Below are 14,270 nucleotides of genomic sequence, written 5' to 3'. Positions count from 1 at the left end.
ACTCCGTTACATTGGCTGTCCCTTGTATCCCTAGGACTCATTCATTCCATAGCTGACGCCAGTATCTCTCTCAAAGGTGTTCATTCTTTATCTAACCTAAGTATTTTGGTGGTAAACACAATTACCACTTGCTCAGCAAGTGTAAATTGGCGGTCTGTTTTTCTGTGAACATTGCTTAAAACATTACAAATGATGTCATTACGTTAATAACGTCGGTTTCATTCTTCACTCACAAGAAAGGAGAAGGAAAAGATTTCTTTGTGTCTCAGGCCCTGTCATTAAAACCTTTCCCAATGTGGAGAACAGGTTTAGTTGCCCAGGCAACTTCAGTGTCTCAGCTGAGGGACCAGGGCCTTCCACATTGCAAAAATGCCCATGATGGCCAACAGAGAGAGCTCGAGCACCATAGACCCGGAGAGGCGGGTTCCTCTGCCCAGGCAGTGATGGCCAGTAGAGGGCGCACCATGGGCTTTTCTGACCCAGGGCACCTGAGAGCAGGAAGGGCTTTGATTGCTCCCAGAGGACTCAGGGCCTCTGCCGCTGCCTCAGTACAGAGAGCAGAGCTGCATTTCCAGCAGGTTGTGCCACCCGCCCCAGGGGAGATCTTGGGAGCTTTGTAGCAACTTGGCATCTCCTGAGTCGCCAGAGAGAATTTGTCTTATTGTACTGAGTGCTGAGGAGTGGGCGCTGGGTGGCTTCCCTGGGCAAACTGGTTGCTGAGCTGCACAGGCCCTTGCGTTTTCTGGGCTGTTCCCGTGTTTCATTCCTCCCCTTCCCGGACAGTATTTGAACAAGACATATCTTACTAAAGGTCTCGTGGATTGCGGAGGCCCACGACATCACCTCACTGATGCAGTCGATGGTTTGTTGTTCCAGATTCAGGCTTGTTTCTGGGAAGAAACCCTGACAGAAATTCAGAAGAACGGGAGCTGCATTCCGTTAGGACATGAATACATGAAATGCTCGTCTTGGGAACCCCTAGAAGATTGAGCTGGGACCCACTTTCCGAGTCCTGCTAGAACCAGTGACCGAGGTAAGGGCACAAACTGTCCCCCACATCATACATGCCTTTTAAAAAGTTTCATGGTTTTTTTTCCAACCTAATTAAGTGATTGCAAACTACAGAAAACCTGGTAGGTACCTGTCATTAACGTACGTTATCTTGAATTTAAATTGCAGTGCATAAAGATACAGTGTAGTATTAGTTTCAGGTGTAAAATATAGAGCAACCCTTCCCCACGTCATCCGGTGCTCATCCCAGGTGCGCTTCTTAATCCCCAGCAGCTGTTTCACCCATTCCCCACCTTGCTCTGGAAGCCCTCAGTTTGTTTCCTAGTTAAAAGTCTGTTTGTCACTATCTCCTCCCCGCCCCCGCCCCCGCCCCCCCCCCCCCGCTTTGTTTTATTTTATGTCCATGTGTTGATGAAATCATCTGGTATTTGTCTTTCTCTGAAAGGCTATTTCACCCAGGATAACATTCTCTCGCTGCATCCAGCTCATGGCAAATGACAAGATTTCATGTTTTTACGGCTAAATAATATTACATTCCATATACCACATCTCAATTTATTCATCAGTTGATGGAAGCTTGGGTAGTTTCTGTAATTTGGCTGTTGTAGAAAATGCTGCTTTAAACATCATGGTGTATGTATCCCTTTGAAGATTTTGTATTCTTTGTGGAAATACCTTGTAATGAAATTGCTGGATCGTAAGGTACTTCCATTTCCAGTTTTTTTTTCTTTTTGAGAAATCTCCATAATGTTTTCCAGACTGGCTGCACCAGTTTGCATTCTTACCCACAGTGCAAGAGGGTTATTCTTTCCCCACATCCTTGGCAACACCTGCTGTTTCATCCTTCATTGATTTTCGTCATTGTGACAGATGTGATGTGTTATCTCATTGTACTTTTGAATTGTATTTCCCTGAAGATCAGTATTGTTGAGTATTTTTTCATGTGTCTCTTGGCCAGGTATATGTCTTCCTTCAGGAAATGTCCATTTTCGTCTTCTGCCCAATTTTAATCAGATTTTTCATTTTTTGGGTGCTGTATAACTGTATATATTTTGGGCACTAACCCTTTATCTGATGTCGTTTGCAAATATCATTCTGTAGGTGTTTTAGTTTTGTTGATTATTTCCTAGGTGATGGAAGGTTTTAATTTTTATGAAGTCTCATTATTTTTGCTTGTGTTTCCCTTACCTCTAGAGATATATCTACAAAGACGTTTGCACAGGCAATGTCAAATAAGATACTACCCGTGTTATCCTCTGGGATTTTTATGGTTTCAGGTTTCACATATAGGTCTTTATCCATGTTGGATTTATTTTTGTGTATGTTGTAAGAAAGTGGTCCATTGTTGTTTTTGTTTTGTTTTGCCGGATGCTGTCCAGTTTTTCCAAAACCATATGTTGAGGAGCCTCTTTTTAAGTTTATTTACTTATTTTTGAGAGAGAGAGAGAGAGAGAGAGAGCATGCAGAAGGGGGGCAGAGAGAAATGGAGACAGAGAACCCCATGCATGCTCTGCACTGCCCTGAGATCATAACCTGAGCTGAATTCACAATCGCACGCTTTGTTGACTGAGCCACCCCTGTGTCCCAAGACTATCTCTTTTTCCATTGGATGTTCTTTCCTGCTTTGTTGATAATTAATTGACCATATAGGTGTGAATTCATTACTGCGTTTCTATTCTATTGATCTATGCCTCTGTGTTTGATGTTGTTGTTGTTGTTGTTGTTGTTGTTGTTTTGCCAGTACCATACTGTTCTGATCAGTACAGCTTTGTAATATAACCTAAAGTCTGGAATTGTGATGTCTCCAGCTTTGCTTTTCTTCTTCAAGTTTGTTTTGGCTGTTTGGGGACCACAAACAGCCAAGTTTGTTTTGGCTGTTTGGAACCACAAAAAGACCCTAAGTAGCCAATGCAAGAAAGGACAAAATAGGAGGCATCACACTTCTCGATTTCAAGCTACATTCTAACACAAAGAAGTCAGTTATGTCACTGGCATAAGCACACACATAAGACAATGGAACGGAAATTCAGAGCCCAATCTAAACCCAAGCATGCACAGTCAACTAGTATTTGACAAGGGAGTCAAAGATACACAGTGGAGAAGAATAGTCTCTTGAATAACTGGTGCTGCGAAAATTGGATATTCACATGTATAAGAATAAAGGTTAGCACCATATGTTACACCACTCCCTAAAGAGTGAAAGGAAGAAACATAGAGAGATGTGGTTAGAGAGAAACAGTGACAAAGAGGAAGTACAAAGAGGAAGGTAGACACCTACTCGAGGTATGTGGATGGCGTTAGAGGCGTCAGGGGACAGGGGATGTATGAGGTGGCTCTGAGTGCTGGGGCAGAAAGGGCTTGTATCATGGGCACCAGAGTTCCATGACCCCAAGACTCCAACATCCCTGGGTCCAAACTCTGCAGAAGCCATTGGAATTGAACAGATGGGTATCCCTCATTTCTTCTGGAACTGTGAGGCTCAGCCTCATGTTCTGTCATGGAGAGGGATGTCTTGAGGGAGATTGTGCTTCTCTTTGGCAGGTATACTCCAAGTCTGCCCTGTGGGGAGGTGTCCTGGGGCCATCTCTCTCACTGCCACCGGCCCTGTTGGATTTCCCCTCTCCCCCACCAGCTGGTCTTCCTCAAGTTCTGAACCCAGGCATCAGGCATCATGTTGTCCCCAGGTCCTGAAGTCTGTACCTGGCAGAGGTGGACTGCTGATACTGATTTAAAAAAAATTTGACAATAAGGTCCATATCCTCCCTCTGGGACTAGCGGTGTGCATCCCAATCGTGGGTTGCTATCCTCCTGTCCACAACTAATCTGAGCATTCCAGAAGGTAGGTGAACACTTTAAAACACTCTAGTCTTCTCTTACATCAAATTCAAAGACACTTTCTTGTCCCAGCTTTCTTTTACTGCTGAAGAGATGGCAATTAGTAATTGAAGGCATAATGGTCCTATAGAATATTTACCTATATGACTGGTGGACATTATTTCATCCATCCGTGACCCTAAAGCACGTTTCATTGTAAATATTAGCCAAGGATACGTACTGTAAATTCACAACTGATTCATAGCTCCCTGTTAGTTTCATTCTGACCTTGTCACATACGTGTCATCAAAGATATTATTAGTGACTTTTCAGATAAGCTCTCCACATCAAGATGGTGATGTTAGAGAATCTGGTAGAAATGGAATTTCACAAATTCCAAATGAGGAATGATTTTTCATTTTTAATGTTTCTTTTTTTCTTTTTTTGAGAGAGCCCGAGCTGGGGAGGGGGGAGAGAGTGGGAGATACCGAATCTGAGGCAGGCTCGAGGCTCTGAGCTCTCAGGACAGAGCCTGACGCGGGGCTCAAACTCCTGGACTGCAAGATCACAACTTGCGTCAAAGTCGGACGCTTAGCCGACTAAGCCACCCAAGCGCCCCAGGAATGATAGTTTATTGGCAAAGAAGGAGAAATTAAAAATAGTGTAAAGGATGTTTATTTTTAATTGAAATATTGTTCACACATTTGTTGTATGAGTTTTAGGCATGCATTGTAGTCATTCCATATGTCTATAAATTATATTGTACTTAAGCACAAGTGTAGCTATCCTGTGAAAGCATGCAACAGTATTACAGGATTGACTCCGTTACATTGGCTGTCCCTTGTATCCCTAGGACTCATTCATTCCATAGCTGACGCCAGTATCTCTCTCAAAGGTGTTCATTCTTTATCTAACCTAAGTATTTTGGTGGTAAACACAATTACCACTTGCTCAGCAAGTGTAAATTGGCGGTCTGTTTTTCTGTGAACATTGCTTAAAACATTACAAATGATGTCATTACGTTAATAACGTCGGTTTCATTCTTCACTCACAAGAAAGGAGAAGGAAAAGATTTCTTTGTGTCTCAGGCCCTGTCATTAAAACCTTTCCCAATGTGGAGAACAGGTTTAGTTGCCCAGGCAACTTCAGTGTCTCAGCTGAGGGACCAGGGCCTTCCACATTGCAAAAATGCCCATGATGGCCAACAGAGAGAGCTCGAGCACCATAGACCCGGAGAGGCGGGTTCCTCTGCCCAGGCAGTGATGGCCAGTAGAGGGCGCACCATGGGCTTTTCTGACCCAGGGCACCTGAGAGCAGGAAGGGCTTTGATTGCTCCCAGAGGACTCAGGGCCTCTGCCGCTGCCTCAGTACAGAGAGCAGAGCTGCATTTCCAGCAGGTTGTGCCACCCGCCCCAGGGGAGATCTTGGGAGCTTTGTAGCAACTTGGCATCTCCTGAGTCGCCAGAGAGAATTTGTCTTATTGTACTGAGTGCTGAGGAGTGGGCGCTGGGTGGCTTCCCTGGGCAAACTGGTTGCTGAGCTGCACAGGCCCTTGCGTTTTCTGGGCTGTTCCCGTGTTTCATTCCTCCCCTTCCCGGACAGTATTTGAACAAGACATATCTTACTAAAGGTCTCGTGGATTGCGGAGGCCCACGACATCACCTCACTGATGCAGTCGATGGTTTGTTGTTCCAGATTCAGGCTTGTTTCTGGGAAGAAACCCTGACAGAAATTCAGAAGAACGGGAGCTGCATTCCGTTAGGACATGAATACATGAAATGCTCGTCTTGGGAACCCCTAGAAGATTGAGCTGGGACCCACTTTCCGAGTCCTGCTAGAACCAGTGACCGAGGTAAGGGCACAAACTGTCCCCCACATCATACATGCCTTTTAAAAAGTTTCATGGTTTTTTTTCCAACCTAATTAAGTGATTGCAAACTACAGAAAACCTGGTAGGTACCTGTCATTAACGTACGTTATCTTGAATTTAAATTGCAGTGCATAAAGATACAGTGTAGTATTAGTTTCAGGTGTAAAATATAGAGCAACCCTTCCCCACGTCATCCGGTGCTCATCCCAGGTGCGCTTCTTAATCCCCAGCAGCTGTTTCACCCATTCCCCACCTTGCTCTGGAAGCCCTCAGTTTGTTTCCTAGTTAAAAGTCTGTTTGTCACTATCTCCTCCCCGCCCCCGCCCCCGCCCCCCCCCGCTTTGTTTTATTTTATGTCCATGTGTTGATGAAATCATCTGGTATTTGTCTTTCTCTGAAAGGCTATTTCACCCAGGATAACATTCTCTCGCTGCATCCAGCTCATGGCAAATGACAAGATTTCATGTTTTTACGGCTAAATAATATTACATTCCATATACCACATCTCAATTTATTCATCAGTTGATGGAAGCTTGGGTAGTTTCTGTAATTTGGCTGTTGTAGAAAATGCTGCTTTAAACATCATGGTGTATGTATCCCTTTGAAGATTTTGTATTCTTTGTGGAAATACCTTGTAATGAAATTGCTGGATCGTAAGGTACTTCCATTTCCAGTTTTTTTTTCTTTTTGAGAAATCTCCATAATGTTTTCCAGACTGGCTGCACCAGTTTGCATTCTTACCCACAGTGCAAGAGGGTTATTCTTTCCCCACATCCTTGGCAACACCTGCTGTTTCATCCTTCATTGATTTTCGTCATTGTGACAGATGTGATGTGTTATCTCATTGTACTTTTGAATTGTATTTCCCTGAAGATCAGTATTGTTGAGTATTTTTTCATGTGTCTCTTGGCCAGGTATATGTCTTCCTTCAGGAAATGTCCATTTTCGTCTTCTGCCCAATTTTAATCAGATTTTTCATTTTTTGGGTGCTGTATAACTGTATATATTTTGGGCACTAACCCTTTATCTGATGTCGTTTGCAAATATCATTCTGTAGGTGTTTTAGTTTTGTTGATTATTTCCTAGGTGATGGAAGGTTTTAATTTTTATGAAGTCTCATTATTTTTGCTTGTGTTTCCCTTACCTCTAGAGATATATCTACAAAGACGTTTGCACAGGCAATGTCAAATAAGATACTACCCGTGTTATCCTCTGGGATTTTTATGGTTTCAGGTTTCACATATAGGTCTTTATCCATGTTGGATTTATTTTTGTGTATGTTGTAAGAAAGTGGTCCATTGTTGTTTTTGTTTTGTTTTGCCGGATGCTGTCCAGTTTTTCCAAAACCATATGTTGAGGAGCCTCTTTTTAAGTTTATTTACTTATTTTTGAGAGAGAGAGAGAGAGAGAGAGAGCATGCAGAAGGGGGGCAGAGAGAAATGGAGACAGAGAACCCCATGCATGCTCTGCACTGCCCTGAGATCATAACCTGAGCTGAATTCACAATCGCACGCTTTGTTGACTGAGCCACCCCTGTGTCCCAAGACTATCTCTTTTTCCATTGGATGTTCTTTCCTGCTTTGTTGATAATTAATTGACCATATAGGTGTGAATTCATTACTGCGTTTCTATTCTATTGATCTATGCCTCTGTGTTTGATGTTGTTGTTGTTGTTGTTGTTGTTGTTGTTTTGCCAGTACCATACTGTTCTGATCAGTACAGCTTTGTAATATAACCTAAAGTCTGGAATTGTGATGTCTCCAGCTTTGCTTTTCTTCTTCAAGTTTGTTTTGGCTGTTTGGGGACCACAAACAGCCAAGTTTGTTTTGGCTGTTTGGAACCACAAAAAGACCCTAAGTAGCCAATGCAAGAAAGGACAAAATAGGAGGCATCACACTTCTCGATTTCAAGCTACATTCTAACACAAAGAAGTCAGTTATGTCACTGGCATAAGCACACACATAAGACAATGGAACGGAAATTCAGAGCCCAATCTAAACCCAAGCATGCACAGTCAACTAGTATTTGACAAGGGAGTCAAAGATACACAGTGGAGAAGAATAGTCTCTTGAATAACTGGTGCTGCGAAAATTGGATATTCACATGTATAAGAATAAAGGTTAGCACCATATGTTACACCACTCCCTAAAGAGTGAAAGGAAGAAACATAGAGAGATGTGGTTAGAGAGAAACAGTGACAAAGAGGAAGTACAAAGAGGAAGGTAGACACCTACTCGAGGTATGTGGATGGCGTTAGAGGCGTCAGGGGACAGGGGATGTATGAGGTGGCTCTGAGTGCTGGGGCAGAAAGGGCTTGTATCATGGGCACCAGAGTTCCATGACCCCAAGACTCCAACATCCCTGGGTCCAAACTCTGCAGAAGCCATTGGAATTGAACAGATGGGTATCCCTCATTTCTTCTGGAACTGTGAGGCTCAGCCTCATGTTCTGTCATGGAGAGGGATGTCTTGAGGGAGATTGTGCTTCTCTTTGGCAGGTATACTCCAAGTCTGCCCTGTGGGGAGGTGTCCTGGGGCCATCTCTCTCACTGCCACCGGCCCTGTTGGATTTCCCCTCTCCCCCACCAGCTGGTCTTCCTCAAGTTCTGAACCCAGGCATCAGGCATCATGTTGTCCCCAGGTCCTGAAGTCTGTACCTGGCAGAGGTGGACTGCTGATACTGATTTAAAAAAAATTTGACAATAAGGTCCATATCCTCCCTCTGGGACTAGCGGTGTGCATCCCAATCGTGGGTTGCTATCCTCCTGTCCACAACTAATCTGAGCATTCCAGAAGGTAGGTGAACACTTTAAAACACTCTAGTCTTCTCTTACATCAAATTCAAAGACACTTTCTTGTCCCAGCTTTCTTTTACTGCTGAAGAGATGGCAATTAGTAATTGAAGGCATAATGGTCCTATAGAATATTTACCTATATGACTGGTGGACATTATTTCATCCATCCGTGACCCTAAAGCACGTTTCATTGTAAATATTAGCCAAGGATACGTACTGTAAATTCACAACTGATTCATAGCTCCCTGTTAGTTTCATTCTGACCTTGTCACATACGTGTCATCAAAGATATTATTAGTGACTTTTCAGATAAGCTCTCCACATCAAGATGGTGATGTTAGAGAATCTGGTAGAAATGGAATTTCACAAATTCCAAATGAGGAATGATTTTTCATTTTTAATGTTTCTTTTTTTCTTTTTTTGAGAGAGCCCGAGCTGGGGAGGGGGGAGAGAGTGGGAGATACCGAATCTGAGGCAGGCTCGAGGCTCTGAGCTCTCAGGACAGAGCCTGACGCGGGGCTCAAACTCCTGGACTGCAAGATCACAACTTGCGTCAAAGTCGGACGCTTAGCCGACTAAGCCACCCAAGCGCCCCAGGAATGATAGTTTATTGGCAAAGAAGGAGAAATTAAAAATAGTGTAAAGGATGTTTATTTTTAATTGAAATATTGTTCACACATTTGTTGTATGAGTTTTAGGCATGCATTGTAGTCATTCCATATGTCTATAAATTATATTGTACTTAAGCACAAGTGTAGCTATCCTGTGAAAGCATGCAACAGTATTACAGGATTGACTCCGTTACATTGGCTGTCCCTTGTATCCCTAGGACTCATTCATTCCATAGCTGACGCCAGTATCTCTCTCAAAGGTGTTCATTCTTTATCTAACCTAAGTATTTTGGTGGTAAACACAATTACCACTTGCTCAGCAAGTGTAAATTGGCGGTCTGTTTTTCTGTGAACATTGCTTAAAACATTACAAATGATGTCATTACGTTAATAACGTCGGTTTCATTCTTCACTCACAAGAAAGGAGAAGGAAAAGATTTCTTTGTGTCTCAGGCCCTGTCATTAAAACCTTTCCCAATGTGGAGAACAGGTTTAGTTGCCCAGGCAACTTCAGTGTCTCAGCTGAGGGACCAGGGCCTTCCACATTGCAAAAATGCCCATGATGGCCAACAGAGAGAGCTCGAGCACCATAGACCCGGAGAGGCGGGTTCCTCTGCCCAGGCAGTGATGGCCAGTAGAGGGCGCACCATGGGCTTTTCTGACCCAGGGCACCTGAGAGCAGGAAGGGCTTTGATTGCTCCCAGAGGACTCAGGGCCTCTGCCGCTGCCTCAGTACAGAGAGCAGAGCTGCATTTCCAGCAGGTTGTGCCACCCGCCCCAGGGGAGATCTTGGGAGCTTTGTAGCAACTTGGCATCTCCTGAGTCGCCAGAGAGAATTTGTCTTATTGTACTGAGTGCTGAGGAGTGGGCGCTGGGTGGCTTCCCTGGGCAAACTGGTTGCTGAGCTGCACAGGCCCTTGCGTTTTCTGGGCTGTTCCCGTGTTTCATTCCTCCCCTTCCCGGACAGTATTTGAACAAGACATATCTTACTAAAGGTCTCGTGGATTGCGGAGGCCCACGACATCACCTCACTGATGCAGTCGATGGTTTGTTGTTCCAGATTCAGGCTTGTTTCTGGGAAGAAACCCTGACAGAAATTCAGAAGAACGGGAGCTGCATTCCGTTAGGACATGAATACATGAAATGCTCGTCTTGGGAACCCCTAGAAGATTGAGCTGGGACCCACTTTCCGAGTCCTGCTAGAACCAGTGACCGAGGTAAGGGCACAAACTGTCCCCCACATCATACATGCCTTTTAAAAAGTTTCATGGTTTTTTTTCCAACCTAATTAAGTGATTGCAAACTACAGAAAACCTGGTAGGTACCTGTCATTAACGTACGTTATCTTGAATTTAAATTGCAGTGCATAAAGATACAGTGTAGTATTAGTTTCAGGTGTAAAATATAGAGCAACCCTTCCCCACGTCATCCGGTGCTCATCCCAGGTGCGCTTCTTAATCCCCAGCAGCTGTTTCACCCATTCCCCACCTTGCTCTGGAAGCCCTCAGTTTGTTTCCTAGTTAAAAGTCTGTTTGTCACTATCTCCTCCCCGCCCCCGCCCCCGCCCCCCCCCGCTTTGTTTTATTTTATGTCCATGTGTTGATGAAATCATCTGGTATTTGTCTTTCTCTGAAAGGCTATTTCACCCAGGATAACATTCTCTCGCTGCATCCAGCTCATGGCAAATGACAAGATTTCATGTTTTTACGGCTAAATAATATTACATTCCATATACCACATCTCAATTTATTCATCAGTTGATGGAAGCTTGGGTAGTTTCTGTAATTTGGCTGTTGTAGAAAATGCTGCTTTAAACATCATGGTGTATGTATCCCTTTGAAGATTTTGTATTCTTTGTGGAAATACCTTGTAATGAAATTGCTGGATCGTAAGGTACTTCCATTTCCAGTTTTTTTTTCTTTTTGAGAAATCTCCATAATGTTTTCCAGACTGGCTGCACCAGTTTGCATTCTTACCCACAGTGCAAGAGGGTTATTCTTTCCCCACATCCTTGGCAACACCTGCTGTTTCATCCTTCATTGATTTTCGTCATTGTGACAGATGTGATGTGTTATCTCATTGTACTTTTGAATTGTATTTCCCTGAAGATCAGTATTGTTGAGTATTTTTTCATGTGTCTCTTGGCCAGGTATATGTCTTCCTTCAGGAAATGTCCATTTTCGTCTTCTGCCCAATTTTAATCAGATTTTTCATTTTTTGGGTGCTGTATAACTGTATATATTTTGGGCACTAACCCTTTATCTGATGTCGTTTGCAAATATCATTCTGTAGGTGTTTTAGTTTTGTTGATTATTTCCTAGGTGATGGAAGGTTTTAATTTTTATGAAGTCTCATTATTTTTGCTTGTGTTTCCCTTACCTCTAGAGATATATCTACAAAGACGTTTGCACAGGCAATGTCAAATAAGATACTACCCGTGTTATCCTCTGGGATTTTTATGGTTTCAGGTTTCACATATAGGTCTTTATCCATGTTGGATTTATTTTTGTGTATGTTGTAAGAAAGTGGTCCATTGTTGTTTTTGTTTTGTTTTGCCGGATGCTGTCCAGTTTTTCCAAAACCATATGTTGAGGAGCCTCTTTTTAAGTTTATTTACTTATTTTTGAGAGAGAGAGAGAGAGAGAGAGAGCATGCAGAAGGGGGGCAGAGAGAAATGGAGACAGAGAACCCCATGCATGCTCTGCACTGCCCTGAGATCATAACCTGAGCTGAATTCACAATCGCACGCTTTGTTGACTGAGCCACCCCTGTGTCCCAAGACTATCTCTTTTTCCATTGGATGTTCTTTCCTGCTTTGTTGATAATTAATTGACCATATAGGTGTGAATTCATTACTGCGTTTCTATTCTATTGATCTATGCCTCTGTGTTTGATGTTGTTGTTGTTGTTGTTGTTGTTTTGCCAGTACCATACTGTTCTGATCAGTACAGCTTTGTAATATAACCTAAAGTCTGGAATTGTGATGTCTCCAGCTTTGCTTTTCTTCTTCAAGTTTGTTTTGGCTGTTTGGGGACCACAAACAGCCAAGTTTGTTTTGGCTGTTTGGAACCACAAAAAGACCCTAAGTAGCCAATGCAAGAAAGGACAAAATAGGAGGCATCACACTTCTCGATTTCAAGCTACATTCTAACACAAAGAAGTCAGTTATGTCACTGGCATAAGCACACACATAAGACAATGGAACGGAAATTCAGAGCCCAATCTAAACCCAAGCATGCACAGTCAACTAGTATTTGACAAGGGAGTCAAAGATACACAGTGGAGAAGAATAGTCTCTTGAATAACTGGTGCTGCGAAAATTGGATATTCACATGTATAAGAATAAAGGTTAGCACCATATGTTACACCACTCCCTAAAGAGTGAAAGGAAGAAACATAGAGAGATGTGGTTAGAGAGAAACAGTGACAAAGAGGAAGTACAAAGAGGAAGGTAGACACCTACTCGAGGTATGTGGATGGCGTTAGAGGCGTCAGGGGACAGGGGATGTATGAGGTGGCTCTGAGTGCTGGGGCAGAAAGGGCTTGTATCATGGGCACCAGAGTTCCATGACCCCAAGACTCCAACATCCCTGGGTCCAAACTCTGCAGAAGCCATTGGAATTGAACAGATGGGTATCCCTCATTTCTTCTGGAACTGTGAGGCTCAGCCTCATGTTCTGTCATGGAGAGGGATGTCTTGAGGGAGATTGTGCTTCTCTTTGGCAGGTATACTCCAAGTCTGCCCTGTGGGGAGGTGTCCTGGGGCCATCTCTCTCACTGCCACCGGCCCTGTTGGATTTCCCCTCTCCCCCACCAGCTGGTCTTCCTCAAGTTCTGAACCCAGGCATCAGGCATCATGTTGTCCCCAGGTCCTGAAGTCTGTACCTGGCAGAGGTGGACTGCTGATACTGATTTAAAAAAAATTTGACAATAAGGTCCATATCCTCCCTCTGGGACTAGCGGTGTGCATCCCAATCGTGGGTTGCTATCCTCCTGTCCACAACTAATCTGAGCATTCCAGAAGGTAGGTGAACACTTTAAAACACTCTAGTCTTCTCTTACATCAAATTCAAAGACACTTTCTTGTCCCAGCTTTCTTTTACTGCTGAAGAGATGGCAATTAGTAATTGAAGGCATAATGGTCCTATAGAATATTTACCTATATGACTGGTGGACATTATTTCATCCATCCGTGACCCTAAAGCACGTTTCATTGTAAATATTAGCCAAGGATACGTACTGTAAATTCACAACTGATTCATAGCTCCCTGTTAGTTTCATTCTGACCTTGTCACATACGTGTCATCAAAGATATTATTAGTGACTTTTCAGATAAGCTCTCCACATCAAGATGGTGATGTTAGAGAATCTGGTAGAAATGGAATTTCACAAATTCCAAATGAGGAATGATTTTTCATTTTTAATGTTTCTTTTTTTCTTTTTTTGAGAGAGCCCGAGCTGGGGAGGGGGGAGAGAGTGGGAGATACCGAATCTGAGGCAGGCTCGAGGCTCTGAGCTCTCAGGACAGAGCCTGACGCGGGGCTCAAACTCCTGGACTGCAAGATCACAACTTGCGTCAAAGTCGGACGCTTAGCCGACTAAGCCACCCAAGCGCCCCAGGAATGATAGTTTATTGGCAAAGAAGGAGAAATTAAAAATAGTGTAAAGGATGTTTATTTTTAATTGAAATATTGTTCACACATTTGTTGTATGAGTTTTAGGCATGCATTGTAGTCATTCCATATGTCTATAAATTATATTGTACTTAAGCACAAGTGTAGCTATCCTGTGAAAGCATGCAACAGTATTACAGGATTGACTCCGTTACATTGGCTGTCCCTTGTATCCCTAGGACTCATTCATTCCATAGCTGACGCCAGTATCTCTCTCAAAGGTGTTCATTCTTTATCTAACCTAAGTATTTTGGTGGTAAACACAATTACCACTTGCTCAGCAAGTGTAAATTGGCGGTCTGTTTTTCTGTGAACATTGCTTAAAACATTACAAATGATGTCATTACGTTAATAACGTCGGTTTCATTCTTCACTCACAAGAAAGGAGAAGGAAAAGATTTCTTTGTGTCTCAGGCCCTGTCATTAAAACCTTTCCCAATGTGGAGAACAGGTTTAGTTGCCCAGGCAACTTCAGTGTCTCAGCTGAGGGACCAGGG

Source organism: Panthera pardus, unplaced genomic scaffold, assembly GCF_024362965.1.
Source record: "Panthera pardus isolate Hobbes unplaced genomic scaffold, ASM2436296v1 HiC_scaffold_328, whole genome shotgun sequence".
In the NCBI taxonomy this organism is placed as follows: Eukaryota; Metazoa; Chordata; class Mammalia; order Carnivora; family Felidae; genus Panthera; species Panthera pardus.
The sequence above is the reverse complement of the archived record's forward strand: the minus strand, read 5'-3'. Positions refer to the sequence as shown.